This window comes from Balaenoptera physalus, assembly GCF_965194825.1.
Source record: "Balaenoptera physalus genome assembly, chromosome: 2".
NCBI lineage: Eukaryota > Metazoa > Chordata > Mammalia > Artiodactyla > Balaenopteridae > Balaenoptera > Balaenoptera physalus.
Window position 1 is genome coordinate 174,444,286 of NC_138883.1, and position 18,764 is coordinate 174,463,049.

Genomic DNA, 18,764 nt, shown 5'->3' on the forward strand with positions numbered 1-18,764 from the left:
TACTGACACATTTTCAACTTTATTCGTTGATAAAAACTGGTCAATTTAAGACAATCAAATGAAAAGTTATAAAAATCCTATTAACACAGAAAATTCAATGTTATTCAAAGTGGTGTTTGCTACAGTTCAAGTAGTCCTCCTGGGGTTATCATTTGACAGTGCAAAATATGCCAGTCCGAAGAAAAAATAGGTGTGATAAATTGAGGCTCAAAGTCCTGTTATGAAGGGTTCAAACACAGACCAGAAGATTTTTGTTACAGAAGTCGGTGAAGAGCTAAAACTTAAAAAGTATACTAAGCAAGGACTTCCCTGGTGGCCCAGTGGTTAAGAATCTGCCTGCCAATGCAGGGAACACAGGTTCGATCCTTAGTCCGGGAAAATCCCACATGCCACGGAGCAACTAGGCTGGTGCACCACAACTACTTAGCCTGCGCTCTAGAGCCCGTGCGTCACAACTACTGAGCCTGTGCTCCAGAGCCCGTGAGCCACAACTACTGAGGCCCGCGCACCTAGAGCCCATGCTCCACAACAAGAGAAGCCACCACAATGAGAAGCCCACGCACCGCAACAAAGAGCAGTTCCCCGCTCACTGCAACTAGAGAAAGCCCGTATGCAGCAATGAAGACCCAACGCAGCCAAAACATAAATAAATAAATAAAAATTGCTTAAAAAATAAAAAGTATACTAAGTGAGCAAAAGTTGTGGAATAGCAATTAAAAGAATGAATGAAAAGAACAGCTTGATCTTTTGGTCACTGCCCTAGGAACACAGTAAGCTGAGAAACAACACACTCCAAAGATGTTGTAAAGTTGGGCAACTCACTTTTCTGCATTCTTGTACAGCAAATTATAGCTAGCAAAGTCTTTTGGATAGCAATTGCTTTCGCTTGGGTCAACTGAAAAGACCAAACAATGAACCTTGAACACCAACCATTGATCTTGCTAATTGCATCTGCCACTATATTCGCTTCTTTTGTTTCCAGGCAGCCCTCTTTTCCAACACTATTCCAACTGTTAAATGGTCAGAACACACAAAGTGACAGATTTAGTGTTTCGCTGGCAATTTATGTAACTGACTGCAGTGTTGTCGTTGTAGTGAATCATGATTTATTTGTCTCACATTGTAGCACATAACCTTTTAAATGCAAGGGGTAAAAAGTCAAGACCTTTTTAAAGTTTATATAGAACCATCTACCGCTATATCCTATGAACTAGATTTGAAGGAGAACCGATTAAATGAGTGATGGATTTCTTTTCTGTCTGTAGCTGTCACTTCATGTACAAGCCACTCATGTATCCTGGGCTCAGTCAATATCTTTATTTGCATGTGATTCAGAGGAAAATCTGGGAGATATACATAAATGACATTTGTACCAGTCAGCTAACAGAACCTAGATTAGGGAGTCAGAAGGAATATTGGGGTGAGAATTCAACACTGAAGGGTCCATGGATATATTTGGATATATATTTTAAAATTCCTCGAATTATATGTAAAAGTTTGTATGTGAAAATATACATTTTGGAAAGAGTTCCTCTACAGGTTTCACTGGCTTCATAAAGGACTCAGTGATTCTTTTTTATTTATTTATTTTTGTCTGAGTTGGGTCTTTGTTGCTACATGCAGGCTTTCTCTAGTTGTGGCAAGCGGGAGCTACTCTTCATTGCGGTGTGCAGGCTTCTCATTGTGGTGGCTTCTCAAGTTGCGAAGCACGGGCTCTAGGCGTGCGGGCTTCAGTACCTGCAGCAGATGGACTCAGTAGTTGCGGCACGCAGGCCCTAGAGCACGCGGGCTTCACCGCGCGGGCTTAGTTGCTCCGCGGCATGTGGGATCTTCCTGGACCAGGGATCGAAACTGTGTCCCCTGCATTGGCAGGCGGATTCTTAACCACGGCACCACCGGGGAAGTCCAGGAGTCACTGATTCTTGAAAAGATTAAACATGCTGGCTTATAGGAAAGGGACCTTTTGTTGCAAAATAAAAGAAAGTGAAGGCAGAAATAAGCATGTAAACAATGAAACAATATCAAGGGACATCAAGTTTTACACCAAGGTTTATAAATAAAGAGGAGAAATCGTTTGTGTTAAAGGGCTGAACTGTGTCCTCTCCCAAAAAATTCAGGTAGAAGTTCTAACTCCCAGTACCTCAGAATGTGACTGTATTTGGAGACTGGGTCTTTACAGAGGCAGTTCAGTTAAAATAAGGTCATTAGTATGGTCTCTAATCCAATATGATCAGCGAACTTCTAGGAGTAGGAGAGGAAATTTGGACATACAGAGAGATACCTGACATGTATGCATACAGAGGGATGACCATAAAGACATGGGTAGGAGGAAGCCATCTACAAGCCAAGGAGAGAGGTCTGGAACAGATCTTTCCCTACAGCCCTCAGAAGGAACTGATTCTACTGATACAATGATCTGGAACATTCTAGTCCCCACAACTGTGAGAAAATAAATTTCTGTTGTTTAAGCCACCCATTTTCTTATGGCAGCCCTAGAAAACTTATATAGTTGGTCTTAGCTACAACAGTGGATTAAGAAGATAATTCAAAAGGCAATAAAGACCAAGAGATTATTCTGGGGGGTTAAAAACTTGGTAAATACCAAGAACGAAGGAGGAACGGGCCTTAATGAACATTTGTAGTAACATGTAAGATTATATGCATAATACTCCCTGACATTTACAGAACACTGCGGGACACATAACCCTTTCCAAGTGCACAGGGAAAATTTGTCAACACAGACAATATGGTGAACCATAAAACAAGTCAATAAATTTCAAACGGCTAAGAGTCATATAGATTATGATGCCTGATCATAACATAATTAAATAAGAAATCAATAACAAAAAGATTATAAAATCTCCAAATATTTGACAATAAAACATTTGTAAATAACACACACACCAAAGAAAAAATTACAAGGGAAATTGGAAAATACTTTGAACTGAATGATAATAAAAACAAAAAATGTGTGGGATGCAGCTAAAACAATGATTAGAGAGAAATTTATTTCTCTAAATGTTTATATTAGAAAAGAAGATTGCAATTCAACAATTTAAGTTTTCACCTAAAGAAGCTAGAAAAATCTGAGCAAACTGCACTCAAAGTAAGCAAAAGAAATCAACGAAATATAAAACAAAGAATAAAGGAATTCAGTGAAACAGTAACACAGGATATTTGAAGAGACTGATAAAACTGAAAGTCTAGCTAGATCATTTAATGGGGAGAAAAAAGAGGAGAAACAAAAATTACTAGTATCACAAATAAAAATGGGGACATCATTATAGATAGTATAGAACAATTAGAAGAAACACAAAATCTCTAAGATATGCAAATTACCAAATGACACTAAAAGAGAATGTAAAGAGTCTTACAGCTATGGGAAAAAAACAAAACTGAATCCATAATCTAAACTGTCCCACAAAGAAAACTTAAGACTCAGATGGCTTCTCTAGTGAATTCTTTCAAATAGTTAAGAAAGAATATCAATTTTATACTTTTTATAAGATCAGGATATTCCTGATACAAAAACCATACAAAGATACTAAAAGAAAAGAAGAAAACTATAGACCAATACCCTTCATGAAATTAACAAGGTAGAAAATTTTAAACAAAATATTAGTATATCAAATCCAGAAATATATAAAAAGGAAAATATAGAAAACAACCACATGATCATCTCAATGATGCAAAAAAGCATTTAACAAAATCCAATACCCTTTCATGATAAAATCATTCTACAAACAAGGAATAGAAACGCAATTCCTAAACCTGACACAGGTCATCTACAAAAAACTCAGAAAACATAATACTTATTGGGGAAAGACTGAATATGTTCTCCCTAAGATCAGGAATAAGACAAAGATGTCTGCTCTTACCACTTACTTTCACTATTTTACTAGAGATTTCAGCCAAAGCAATTAGGCAAGAAAATAAAATGCAACCAGACTGGAAAGGAGGAAGTAAAACTATCTCTAGCTGTATATGACATGATAATGTATGGAAAAAATTCTAAGGAATCTACTAAAAAACAGTGAGAATAAATGAGTTAAGCAACATTGCAGGATACAAGACAAAAACAAAAATCAACTGCATTTCTATATACTAGCAATAAACAAATCAAAAATAAATCCAGAAAACAATTTCATTTATAATAGCATCAAAAAGAATAAAATGTTTAGGAATAAATTTTACAAAGGAAGTGCAAAACATATAGCTTGAAGTTGACAAAATATTGTTGAAAACAATTAAAGAAGATCTAAATAAATGAAAAGACATCTTATGTTCATGAATCTGAAACAATATTTTTTAAGATAGCAATACTCTTCAAAATAATCTGTAGATTCAATGCAATACCTATCAGAATACCAATTGGCTTCTTTGTAGAAATTGATAGGCTGATCCTAAAATTCATACAGGAAGTCAAGGACAAAAACAGAACAAATAATCTTGAAAAAGAATAAGCCCTTAGGGCTGGGGGAGATGGAGGAATTGAGGGGTAAGAGCTAAAGTGTACAGATTTTCTTTTAAAGGTGATGAAAAAGTTCTAAAATTGTGGTGATCGCTGTACAATTCTTTGAATATGCTAAAAACACTGAATTGTGTACTTCAAATGAGTGACTTGTATGGTATATGAATTATATCTCAATAAAGCTTTTACCAAATAAAGGACACGTAATGCAGTATGATTAAGTGGGCTTCAGTATAAAAATGCAAGATTGGTTTAACATGTGAACAATCAACGTAATTCACATTAGCAAATAAATGTGATTTATTAGTTAGCTACTGCTGTGTTACACAATTTCTGAGGGTGGGAATATGAGAGTGGCCTATCTAGACAGTTCTGAATCGGGTCTTTCAGGACCCAGTCCAGCTGCCAGTTTGGGGCTGCAGTCTTCTAACAGCCTGACTGGGGCTGGATGATCCACTTTCCTGTTCACTTCACAGGGTTGTTCATAATTCTGCATCTGGCTTTCCTCAAGAGCAAGTGATCCAAGACAGAATGAGAGAGAGAACAAGAGAGCACACCCAAGATGGAAGCCGCAGTGCCTTTTATAACCTAACCTCAGAAGTGACATCATTTCTCTTTTGTTCTCGCTTGGACACAGAGAACAACAGGAGGAGACCACACAAGGGTGTGAATACCAGAATGCAAGGATCACTGGGGTCCACAGTGGAGTCGGGGGACCAGAGGACAAAAATCACGTGACCACTTCAATACATGCAGAAACAGCATCTGGGAATACTTAATACCCATTCATAAAAGCTAACAGGAAACTAGGAATAGAAGGAAACTCAACCAGATACACAGTATTTTCTAAAGACGTAGTTAGTAACCATTTAATGATGAACAATACTTTACTCCTAAACTCAAGATAAGGCAAGGATATTCCAACTCACTGCTTCTCACCCTGTATTAAAGAGCCTAGCAAGTATAAAAAGAAAAATAAAAAAGGATAATAATTGGAAAAAAAGAAATATAATTTTTATTTGCAGACAACACGACTGTGCATATAAAACATCTTACGGAAGACGCTCCCCTGCACACACACACAAAAAAAAGCCAAACCAATAAACAACAGCAACAACAACAAAAAAACCCTACAAGACTGTATAAGTAAATAAGGAAAACCATACAAACCAAGGTCGTTTTACAAACAACTGCTGCATTTCTAAATATTAACAATTAAAAATGAAATTTTAAAAATTCCACTTGCAATGGCATCAAAAACATAAAATACTTAACTATAAATTTAACAAAATACAGGCAAGTAAAAACTACACTGCTGAGAGAAATTTTAAAAAGCTAAACAAATGGAGAAATATACCACGTTCACAGAGTAGAAGACTCTACTCTTAAGATGCAAACGCTCTCCAAATTGATCTATTAATTCAGTCAAATTTCAATAACAATCCTAGCAGGCTGATTCTAAAATGTATGTGCATGTAGACAAGATCTAGAATCACCAAAACAATTTTGAAAAAGGGGATTTACACTACATGATTTCAAAACTTCTAATGAAGCTATGGTCATCAAGACAATGTGGTACTGTTATAGAAGTATGATAACTGGAAAATAATATATAGCCCAGAAATTTACCCACACTTGCACAGTAAATTGGTTTGTGACTAAGCACCAAAGCAATTCAATAGGAAAAAGAAATGGTGTTGGACCAATTTTTAAAATTTTTTGTTTATTTATTTATTTATTTTTTAGCTGCGCTGTGAGCCTTGCAGGATCTTAGTTCCCCAACCAGGGATCGAACCCACGCCCTCAGCAATGAAAGCACGGAGTCCTAACCACTGGGCTGCCAGAGAATTCCCTGGGCCAATCTTTTATATGGAAAAAAATTTCTAACATACACAAAATTTAATTTGTGCTGATCATGGATCTGTATCTCCATGAGGGCACGGATTTTTCTTTTCTTCTCTCTACCATCAAACACACTGATACCTCCCCTAAGAGACTTACAACACATAAGTGGTGAATAAATATTTGTTTAATAAAAGAACTATGCATGAGAAAATAAAACACGCCATAGTAGAAAATAACAGGAAGGAAACTCTTGGGATAGAGAATGGTCAGGAAGGGCTCACTGAGATAAAAAAGCATGTGCGTTGGTACCTGAAGGCACCAGCTCTGCAAATACTCAGGAGATGAAAATTGCAAGCAGAGAGCAAAGATCATAAAGAACTGGATGAGGAAGTCCCTAGTGGTCCAGCAGCTAGGACTCTGTGTTCTCAGTGCCGAGGGCCCAGGTTCAATCCCTGGTCGGGGAACTAAGATCCCACATCCCACACGCTGCGTGGCACACCCCAAAAAAAAAAAAAAAAGGGACTGGATGAAAGCCATTTAGAGTAGCCTGTGAGTGAACGAGGGGGAAGAGGAGCATAAAAAAACAGGAGGCCAGGGACTTCCCTGGTGGCGCAGTGGTTAAGAATCGCCTGCCAATGCAGGGGACACGGGTTTGAGCCCTGGTCCGGGAAGATCCCACATGCCGCAGAGCAACTAAGCCTGAGCACCAAAACTACTGAGCCTGTGCTCTAGGGCCCATGAGCCACAACTACTGAAGCCCGCGCGCCTAGAGCCCGTGCTCCACAACAAGAGAAGCCACCGCAATGAGAAGCCCACGCACCGCAACGAAGGGTAGCTCCTGCTCGACGCAGCTAGAGAAAGCCTGCGCACAGCAACGAACTCAACGCAGCCAAAAATAAATAAATAAATAAATAAGTGAACAAACAAACAAATAAATAAATGAAAGGGCTGTAGTAACAGTTTCCTTTAAAAAAAAAAAAAAAAAAAAGGAGGCCAGATCATCTGGGGTCTTACAGCTCCACAGAGTACATTAAAGAATTCTAACCACCGAAATGATATAATCCAATTTGTGATTTTATAAAATGGCCTTGACCGCTGCATGAAGAATGGATTGGAAAAAGCCAGGTAGGAAGCAGGAAACCAGGGAGGGGGCTCTTAGAGCAACTCAGGTGAGAGAAGAGGATGGTGTCCTCCCTTCAGGATGGAAGCTCACAGGTAACACAGGAGCTGACATTCTAGCAGATCTGGGTATTAGCTGTAATTTCTATTTTGTCACTTTCAACTCTTTGTTGACTTGTTTGTTTCAAAGATTCCCTTTATGAGGGCAGGGATTACATCTATTTTGTTTACCGCTGCTCTCCAAACCCAAGAGATTACAGGAATGACTATCTACGAGACTGGAGGTCAGAACCTGGCATGATATGGTATAGGTGCTGTCCAAGGAGAGCCACCTCCTTAAAACAGCAAATATGAAGGCAACAGGGAGAGCACTGCGGCCTGTGAAACCTTAAAGTATGCTAAGAATGCGCATGGGCTTGTTTACCAATATGAGAAGGCAGGCTACAGCCCAAAACTTTAAGAAGCACAGACGGCACCATTAGATGCTCTCCTGCAGTAGGCAGTCAACTTATGAAAGTATTAGTTGAAAACAAGAACAATTCTAGAAAGGTCTAAATAAACATAGATAAGAAAGGCTAACTCTCACACCGGTCGGAATGGCCATCATCAAAAAATCTATAAACAATAAGTGCTGGAGAGGGTGTGGAGAAAAGGGAACCCCTCCTACACTGTTGACGGGAATGTAAATTGGTACAGCCAACTATGGAAAACAGTATGGAGGCTCCTTAAAAAACTAAAAATAGAGCTATAATATGATCCTGCAATCCCACTCATGGGCACATATCCGGAGAAAACCATAATTCGAAATGATACATGCACCCCAGTGTTCACCGGAGCACTATTTACAACAGCCAGGTCATGGAAGCAACGTAAATGTCCATCAACAAATGAATGGATAAAGAAGATGTGGTACATATATATAATGGAATATTACTCAGTCATAAAAAAACGAAATAATGCCATTTTCAGCGACATGGATGGACCCAGAAATTGTCATATGTGTGAAGTCAGAGAAAGACAAATATCATATGATATCACTTATATGTGGAATCTTAAAAAACGGTACAAACGAACTTATTTACACAACAGAAATAGAGTCACAAATGTAGAAAACAAACTTATGGTTACCAGGGGGGAAAGTGGGCGGGGGGGGGGTATAAATTGGGAGATTGGGATTGACATAGACACACTATTATATTTAAAATAGATAACTAATAAGGACCTACTGGATAGCACTCTGTAAAGACCTATATGGGAAGAGAATCTAAAAGAGTGGACAAATGTGTGTGTATAAGTGATTCACTTTACAGCAGAAACTAACACAACATTGTAAATCAACTATACTCCAATAAAAATTAAAAAAAAAAAGACAGGCGAACCCATGATGAGTTGTGACAAGGCACAATTTGGGGTCTGTCACTAAATTGCTGGTGTTGACACCATGAAGAACCTCATGCCCCACTTCACCCCTTCCCTACCTCCACCCCACCCCCAAGAGAAACTCACACTCCCACATGTAATACCACTTGGGTCTGGCTCAGTACAACATGACTTATTTTTTCATGTGGGCTAATATTATAGGAGAAGCTTTAAGGGAGATGCTACATCAATGTAAGATATTATATATGTATTCAGGTGATAGGAACTGTATTTACAGATATGCCTCTGGAATTAAAAAAAAAAAAAATTAAATCTGAAAGCTCAGCACTGCCGGCATTTCTCCCAGGGCAAGAATACATTTAGTGTCCTGTTAAATCAAAGGATGGTCCACTGGAAACAGCGGCATGCTTTACCAGCTGGTGTTAACAAAGATTGATGCACATGAATCACACCCAACCTGACATTGGGCTTCCAGAAATTTATAATACAGAATGGAAACGTTTTATGTGTTGCAACTTCCCACCCCCTTTAAAGCAGTAACTCACCAGGCAGAAATACAATTCATTTAGCATTTTTTAAATCCACACTTAAAGCATTTTCCGGGGCTAAAGATGCACTGAAACAGAATATATAAAACAGAACTTGTTAAAAAAATAACATGTAGGAAGACCTCATGGGAGTCATTTTTGATGATCAACTAAGACCATGGGAATCAAAGAACAGGATATATTATTTTGTGTGAAGTATGGCAAAAGGAATATTAACACAGAAATAAAATGTGAGTGCATGTAATAGAATTCAAGGTAAAACTTCAAAGCCGGGGAAAGACTTCTCTATCCCTCACATTTTCTTTATTTTCCAAAGAATAAAATTAAGGCATATGTTTGGAACCACTGCTGTCATCTAATGATAAATGATGCCTTTTCACGGGCTCAGTATTGATACTTTTATGGATATACTATTGGAGGAATATTTATTTTTGAAGTCAAAAGATCTGAACGGAAAATCTGATGCTGTGAATAACAAGTCACGTCCATAAGGCAGCTCTGGGCAAGTCACCATCTCCCTGTACACCTTGGTTTCGCCATCTTTAAAAAGTGGCCAAAAAGCTCTCTTTGTCTATAATATAGAACTGAGATGAGGTCCATGACACCATTTTATAAATCATGGTATTTTGTGTAAAAAACCAAAGTTATTTCTGTAAATCTATCTGGCTTAAAAGTTAACTTCAAAAATGTTCATGATCAACTGACAAAATCAATTTTGTACACGAGACACAGTTTCTAGCTCTGTAGGAAAAGTGCTTGTTAAGCTAACATATCACGGGCCATGGCAACCACTTCACAGACTAACAATTTTGTCTTCTGAGGTATGTATCTTTGTTACTATCTAATCTACAGTGCTTTTTTTTCATAAAAGTGCTATTTCTTTATATAGACTATACTTTACTTTGTCCTAGAATGGGGCACGGAACAAAAGCAGCAAATGGTCCTCCCCCTAGTGAACCTGGAAGAGTCACCCCAGATTGTGGCAGTTCTACGCTCTGGTTCCTCATCTAACTGGCCACGTGACCTCAGCAGGTTGCTCTAAACCTCTCAGAGCTTCATGTCTCCGTCGGTAAAATGGGGAGAAAGCCTCCAACCTCGCACAGCTGTTGCGCGATTTACCTGAGGAACTATGTATAGAATGCCTAATGGAACAGTTTACGTGCTCAGTAAATCTTAGCCTTCTCCTCTTAACATGCTTTTCGCTTCTGTGGATCAACACAGAAACACCACAATATTAAAAACAAAATAATAAAATACGTAATCCTAAGGGACGTTAAACATACAAGTAGATGTTCCGGCGCCTGTGACCCTCCTGGCTCCTCTCAGCAGACCTGCGTCCACTTCTCCCGGCTGCACACAGCTCTGCGCCAGACTCCGCAATCACACCCGGGCCTTTAAGGACCCTCTCCCGAAGGCTCTGGCAGGGGTGACTCGGAGCCAGGATCAGTCACCTCTTCCAAAGGACAGAGAGAGAGGCCAAGAGCTTTACTGACAACCATGGTAAGCTGAGTTATACCAAGTTACACCGAGTACCCCTGGCGTGCCTCTCACTGGACTCCTGTGTGTGGTCAGGATTTTCCATGTTACAAGTCTGGGTCCAGAAGTAACCTGGGCTTTGCAAACACAAGTGTCTACAGGGGCCAGTGAAATCAACGTAGTAAGAAAAGCAAAAGAAACAGTAACGTGAGTGAGGGGACTAGCGCTTCCAGAAGTCTCAAATTCTTGATATTTTCTACATAAATTGAGTTTGAAATGAGATTATGTTTATCATGTAATCTGAAACTTGCGCACTGCTCTCCAGACCACGCCGCGGGCAGCATTCGGAACTAAATTTTATAAAGCCTACAATTGTTCTGACTCACAGGATACTGATATTGTGTTTTATTTTTGTATCTTACAAATTAATTTTAAAAGGAAAACAAAATATACAAAATAACCCTATTACATAATTTCTCCATTTCTGTTTAATGAGGAATATTCAGAGGCTCAGGTGAGGATCTTGGTGAACTAGAAAGTGCACCCCAGTTGGAAAAAAGCCAGCTGCTATCACTATGGCCAGTGATTAACATGTGGGTAAGTGACTTGCTCAAGGTCATCTGTCTTGGGGTGCATGGAGACAGGACGGTGACCCAGGCCACTGGACGCCACCCACCACCCTCTCAACTATGCTGTCCCATGTCTTGATTTCATTCATACGTCTTAAAATGGACATGTCAACAAAACCAAGAAGACAAGTAGAAAAGAGGGCCAATTCAGCAGTACTCCTTCTTACTTAACCTAATCAGACAGACCATGACCTATCTCTACCTTTCACAAATAACAGGATTTAGGCAGAGTAAACCAATTCCGATAACAATATAAGGCTGCTAATCCAGAAGAGAGAATCTGGACTAAAAAAAAATTTGTTTAATTTATTATGCTCTTTGTATCTGATTATTCTGGAGATAGTTTTGTAACTGCCATTACATCTTTTCTCAAGAAAACAGTTAAAAGATTTCACATGATAGCTAAACTAGTTTGCCCAGGTCCACAAAAGTCTCCCTTTGTTCTAGATCTTTAATGTGTTTAATGTATAACAAAATAAGAAAGATTTAGAAAGATGGATTTACTTAATGAGCTTCAAGCATGCATCACTAATATGCAGACAAGTGACAAAAGGATTACAGTGTATGCACACATCAGTAATGTTAAAAAATGAAAACAATTAGAACGGTGGTTATCAAGAGTTCTGGGAGAAAAAATCGTCAATGAAACGAGCAGTGTCACAAAAGGTCACATAAGACAGTGAGAAATTAAACCATTGGAAAACCAAGTTATCTCCTGCAGGGAGGCAGTTTAAGATCTTACCATGGGATGAAGAAGGGAGCTAGAGCAAGCACTCCTAAGTATTCAATACTTCGGACAAGTTCACAGTCTTACAAAGGACATCCAAAGTCAAGAAGTGAATGAATGAATGAGTGAATGAAGCAACCAAGCAACAAGCTAACCACAGAGCTTTCTAAGTAGAAGAACCCGGTGACCTGCTCCCAGCCTCAATTATAAAACTCACAAAAAGGGCAGAGCTTGGAAAATCATCTGTGAAATCAAACGTGTATCAGGAAACTGATGATGATGGGACTGAAAGCATGGCAGTGAAACCCTTCTTGCCAGACCTCCTGTCTGCCATGCGTGTTGGCCACGTGGAGCCCTCACCCTCTCCTCCCCACTTCTCTTCCCTTGCGAGTCCCCTCTGACACCCCTTTGCTTTTTCTCACCTTTCCCACTGCAGGCTAAGTCTCAGCCTTTCTTTTACCCAACTAATCACAGTGTGTTGGAGACTGGCTTTTGGACTTTCTCAGCCATTGCCTCTCACCAAGTACTCAGCCTCTAAACAGTCAACGTTTAATAGTATAAAAATCCACTGTGTGTGTGTGTGTGTGTGTGTGTGTATTATTCTTTTAATCCTCACATCAATACTACGAGAAGGGACTACTATTGCCCTCATTCTACAGGAGGCACAGAGGGTAAAATAACTTGTCCACAGTCGCAGAGCAAGGAACTGGGAGAGTGAGATCTGAACCGAAGCCTAGTGATGAGGAGACGAACTATACCCTACTACATAAATTAAAACATGTTTTAACCCTCTCGATAAGATACCTGGCAACTGACAGAGTGACAATAGCATGAGGCCGTAAGACATTTATAATCAGCGACTTAACTGACCAAAAAGAGCACACTGTTTCCTTCTCTCCAGCCACAGGAGAGGAAGCACTTTTCTTCAGCTTCTCAACATCATTACGAAAAGGCTTAAGCGGTGTAACTGGAAGCACTTGAGATGGGTATCGCCCCTCTTTCTTAATTCTGCTCACCCTGGAGAATACCATTAGAAGGAAGCTCACCATTCGTGACACCACTTACTCTCTGAATGGGGTTAATATTTGTTTCCACTCTTCACAAATATGCTAGAGACAATACATAAGCTCCTCATATTTCTGCAATACAAACTATTGATTAGTGGTGCAGAGGGCAGGAGACTAAGGCAGCAAGGCCCAGGTATGTGTAGCAACGCATGCATCCCTTCCGTACGCTGTGAAGATTGCTGCACGTAAGGTTCTGACGTCTAGAAACATTGCTTTGTTGCATGCCTGGCTGACCAACACGACTTCCTTCTCCAAAGGCAGTGACCTGGCTGACAAATGCAGGAGGAGAGGTCCCAGGACTGTCTAGAAGCCAAGAAGCCAGAAATGACTCCACCAAGTGCAAGGAACGGAATCCTGGAAAACTTAGGAAGGAGAGACCAGGTAAAAACACACACTTCACACCTTCGGCTCGTAAGACCCAGAAGTCTCATACGTGAGTGAGAAAATACAAAATCGGAACAGAAATCTACTGCTCGTGGAGCCGCCGGCTCTGAGATCACTGTGAGGCTGTCTACCTGGGGGCTTTATCTGCTGCTCTGAGGACTGGTCAGGCTGTCTGTGTCCGCTCCTCCCCCACCAACGCAGGCCGTGTCTCCACTGCACTGATTACTTCTTCCGCTCATTAAAAGGGGCTAACACTTCAGTCACCGTGCTGCTCTTCACTGACAGAAAGAGAGGCGGGCTGGTCCGAAAGAGACTTCCGGGTTCAGGCAGGCTCAGCAGAAGATGTCAATCCTGTCTGTTTCACCCCTTCACTGGCAGAGTTAGCTGCACGTGTCAGGAAAAAATGTTTCCTACGAAGCCAAAGCGTTCTCACTGCACTCACAGTGGGGAGGCCACAGTTCCTGACTTGGCCACAGAGACGGGCCTAAGAGCCAGACCGACCCTTGAAGGTCCCTGATCCTTCCTTCTGGCTTTGGGGTTTAGGAACCAGCGTGCTTCACGGCTCTATCTTCTGCCCTCTACGGTCACGTCCCAGGGACCTCGTCCAACCTGTGGCATTATGTTCACGCTGACGATGCCCACAGCTGTAAGTGCCCCAGGCCTCTCTTCTGAGCTCCAGATTCTAACAGCCAGCCGCCTTCTTGATTCGATATCCAAAAAGCGTCTCAGACTGAAGGTACCCAAAACTCAGCTCACGACCAGCCCTCTCCTCCCACCCCCCAAGCCACCCTCCCCACCATCTTCCCCGTCCTTTTCGTTCCCTCAGACCTCCCACTCCTCGCTCTCTCCTCCTCTTCCAAATCCTCGACAGTTCCCATTAGTTTTGCCTCTGAAACACAGCCGGACCCTAACCGTTGCCACCACCTGGATGAAAGCGGAAGGGCTGCCTTCCTTCTGGAGGCTTCGGGGGAAAGTTCGTGCCCTAGCCTCCTGCAGCTTCTGGAGGGTGCCCACAGCCCTCGGCTCACGGCCCCTTCCACACCCGACTCCAGCCTCGTGACTCTGTCATCACACCTGCTGCCGTCCCTGGCCCTCCTGCCTCCCTCTTCCGAGGGCCCCTCACCATTACACTGGGCTCGCCTGGGGAACCCAGGATCATCTCCCCACCTCAAGATGCGACCTTGCATTGGCAAAGTCCCTTTACCATGCAGACTAGCCTATTCCCAGATTCCAGTGATGGAGGGGGGAGGGCATTTTTCAGCCTTTACCAGAGCGTCTCACTCAGAGTAAAAGCCAGGGTCCTTACAGCGCCCTTACAGTCCCAGGTCGTCGGGTCCCCACTTCCTGCCTAAGCCCATCTCTTCCAGCTCTCCCCCTCACTCACTTAGCTCCAGCCACACGAGTCCTGGTGCTGTTCCTCAACACACAAGCCCGTCTCAGGACTTCTGCACCGGCCTTTCCCTCTACCCAGAAAGGTCCCTCCCTGCCTTAGGTCTCTGGCTAAATGACACCAACTTACGACGGCGCTTTCTTTATCGACTCCCAATAATAGAGTAACGCCCCCCCCCATTTAAATACTCTCTTCCATTCTTATTTTTTCCCCAGGGCATTTAACATTATCTCTTATGCTTTCTATCTATCCATCCATCCATCCGTCCAGCCTCCCTCCCCCACTAAAATGTCATAAGGGGTGTTTTGTCTCTTGTTGTGTATCCCCCAGAAATAAAACACGAAGTAGGGACTCAGTAAACAGTTGCTGGATAAGTGAATTCTACGTTACTGGAAAAGTTTGTTTCCTTGGAAACAAAACCTGGCCTGAAGTAGGAACTTAATTATATTTGAATGAATGAGGAAATGGATGGGTAAATGACAGACCCACCTTATATCTAATTTTCTACAGGTATACCGATTAACATAAAATCAAGTGATTTACTGTTGAGGAACCAGACATAACAGTTAAAGTAAATTATTCAAGGATGTACAACGAAAAAAAGTAATACAATTACATATTAAAACTCCTACCCAGCCCCTGACTTTATTTTGCAGTGTCCCTGCATGGTCTTAGACCTGACAAGTCAGAATTCATCCAGATTCCCTTGCCTGCTTCAAACCTTACCAACAAGGTTTCAAGTTAATAAACTCCAAGTTTACTTTCAGAGGAAATTCCACAGCAGTCTCAAAAGCATTTACCTTGTTTACTCAGATATGTAAAAAGTGAATATACAGGGGAGAGATCATTAGCCACCCTTTAGAACACATCCAGAAGCAACCCTCCTGTAGGGACAGATTACAAGAAGCTTCAAGTCCACAGTCCCTAGCACTGCTCAGCCGCCAGCCAGGGCAGCTCCGGACGACCACCTTGGGTACCAGGTACACAGACAAACGAAGACATTCCTACTGCAGTTGGGTGGTTACCAGGGGGAGAGAACCAGAGCAACCTTATATCTAATTTTCTACAGGTATACCGATTAACATAAAATCAAGTGATTTACTGTTGAGGAACCAGACATAACAGTTAAAGTAACTTATTCAAGGATGTACAACGAAAAATGCAACTGGCTTGGAACGGAAGCGCAGAACAGCAATTCCTTCCGCAGAGGTCACCTCCTCTGCATTTTGCCAAGTGTTATTCTAGCCCTGCTGCTCATACACCTGCACAGCCAGCCACACAACCTGCCACACTGAACCTCCTCTCCTTGTGCCATCATCTGGGGACGTGAGCAGGTGTTGTGCTTTGTTCACACTTGGAATCTGCTTTCTAGGAATCCTGTCACTGGCACACAGATGGGAAGGAGTGAGCCACAGCGGTTAGGAACACGGACCTGCAAAAGAGGCTGTCAGGATTCAAGTCTTGCCTCCGTGACTCACTGTGTCCCTTCGGAAATGTCACCAACCCTTTCTAAGCCTTAGTTTCCTCACCTCTAAAAAGTTCACTTACTATTCTTAGGACAATTACTGGAGACAATGCAGGAAAAGCACTTAACACAGTGCCTTGGCACACGAGGCCTTAATACATATTCCTATAATAACTATTATTATAGTACTATCTATTATAGTATTCTTAGCTTAAAAAAAAGATCACTGTTCAAAAATAATACACCTGTTTTCATCTTAGATAGGGGTTTACCATTTATTGCCAGCTAAGTGTTTGCCTGCAGTTTGGGAAAAGTGCCACCAGGCAGATGCTGAGATGAAGCTTTTCCAGGTAAGGCTAGCAAAAATAAACTCATTTAAAGACTTTCTCGTCAATTCTAGTCCTGAATAAAAAATATATATAATTTGGTATTGGAGAGCATAACAGAAATGTTAGACAAATGTGACTACGTGCAGTATATAAATAGGAAGACCAATGTGAAATTTAAAAATATAAAGATACACAGGTATGTGTAGGTTCAACTAGGTATTTTTCTACCAAATTATTAGCTGATAGAAATCACTGATTAATCCAATGCCCTACACCGCCTCATTGCTTGAAAAATGAAATAAAACAAAACGCACATTTTTTTTCACTTCTCCTCGCCACACTAATCAAGGACGCGTGTCAGAAGCGCTAAGTGAATTTTACCAAATTACACAAGAATTGGTCTCCAAGAACTGGAGATCTGACTCAGTACATTGGGGAGGGAGTAGGTATCTATATTCTGCGAAAGCTCCCCAGGAATTACTAGTGCCAACATCTGCGGTTGGCAAATCACTGCCTAGAATCTCTCTTTTGGCAAGAAGGTTTTTTGCCCTTGTAAACATCTCCTCTTGCTCCTGTAGCCGCTCCTTAAGCAGGACTGGATGACCCGTAACTCAGTGAAGAGACGGCGCCAAGTTGCTCCGCAGCCCTTAAAATCAGTACGAATTCAAGAGCTTTTACAGCAACAAAGGAGCTACAGAAGATGGGGATGTAGGGACGAAACTCTGTGTTTGTTCCGTGGAACCGGGTGAATGCTTTCCCTTTTAGACTAATGCAGCTCAGCAGAGCTTTCTGCCCCATGGAACTGTTCTGTATCTGCATTTTCCTGTAAGGAAGCCACAAGCCACGTGTGGCCACTGAGCATTTGAAGTGTGGCTCGCAGCTTCCACAGCGGACAGCCCAGCTCTGGACAGAAGCCAAACTCAGCCCGCTTGGAGCCTTCCCAACATCTTGCTATCTGAGGCCCTTGTTTCATGAACTCACTCAGTGCTTATCCCTTGAGAAGTGACCTCATTCCTAGCACGTGGGAGGTGCTGGGGACATAGCAGGGAACAAAGATAAAACCCCCTCTCTCATGGAGCTCACAAGCTGGTTTATAATAGCTGCCCTCTTTAAAAGCACCAGACTCATTTGAGGTACTTCCTCAAAGAATGCTGGGTCAAATGTGTTTTTAAAAATTGTGTTATTTCGCAGATATAGAAAAGAGACTTGTGGTTACCAAGGGGAGGGCGGGGAAGGAATGGGAGTTTGGTATTAGTAGCTGCAAACTAGTATACATAGGACGGATAAACAACAAGGTCCTACTGTATAGCACAGGGAACTATATTCAATATTCTGTGGCAAACCATAATGGAAAAGAATATGAAAAAGAAGATATCTGTCTATCTAACTATCTATATATATGTGTACAACTGAGTCACTTTGCTGTGTAGCAGAAATTAACACAATATTGTACATCAACTCTACTTCAATAAAAATTAATAAATAAATAAATAAAACTGTTTTATTTTGGAGCAAAAAAGCAAATAGCCATAGTTTGAGAAGCAGTACAGTTCCATGTATTGAAGAAATGCGAGGAGACCCAGAGTCTCCCCGAGAAAAGAGAGGAGGGCTCATGAAACTTTTCCAGAAGGGCGGCACAACCTCAGTAACAGAATAACTGGTTTGGACGCTATTCCCAAGGAAGGTCACAAGGTCACCCAGAGCCATCTGAATGACCAGAGTACGAAGATTCAGGGGCCATGGCAGTAGGCCCGAGGAACTCCCAGCTAGAACGTATTTAGCCAATGCCACTGGAGATGGCGTCAGGAGAGAACCAAATTCATGACTGCAAATGGTATTTTTAAGCAGCTGTCATAAATACTTTAACTATTTGGTAGAAGTTTTCAAGGGATTAAAATAAAAAATTAACAGATCCCCCCCAAAAGATAAGAGTG

At 41.4% G+C, this 18,764-nt stretch overlaps 1 protein-coding gene across 3 annotated transcripts in view; it reads right to left on the minus strand.

Moving 5' to 3' along the window:
* RSU1 (Ras suppressor protein 1) overlaps window positions 1-18,764 on the minus strand; it is a 193,461-nt gene that overhangs the window by 120,702 nt on the left and 53,995 nt on the right. The gene's annotated exons all lie outside the window — the stretch shown is intronic.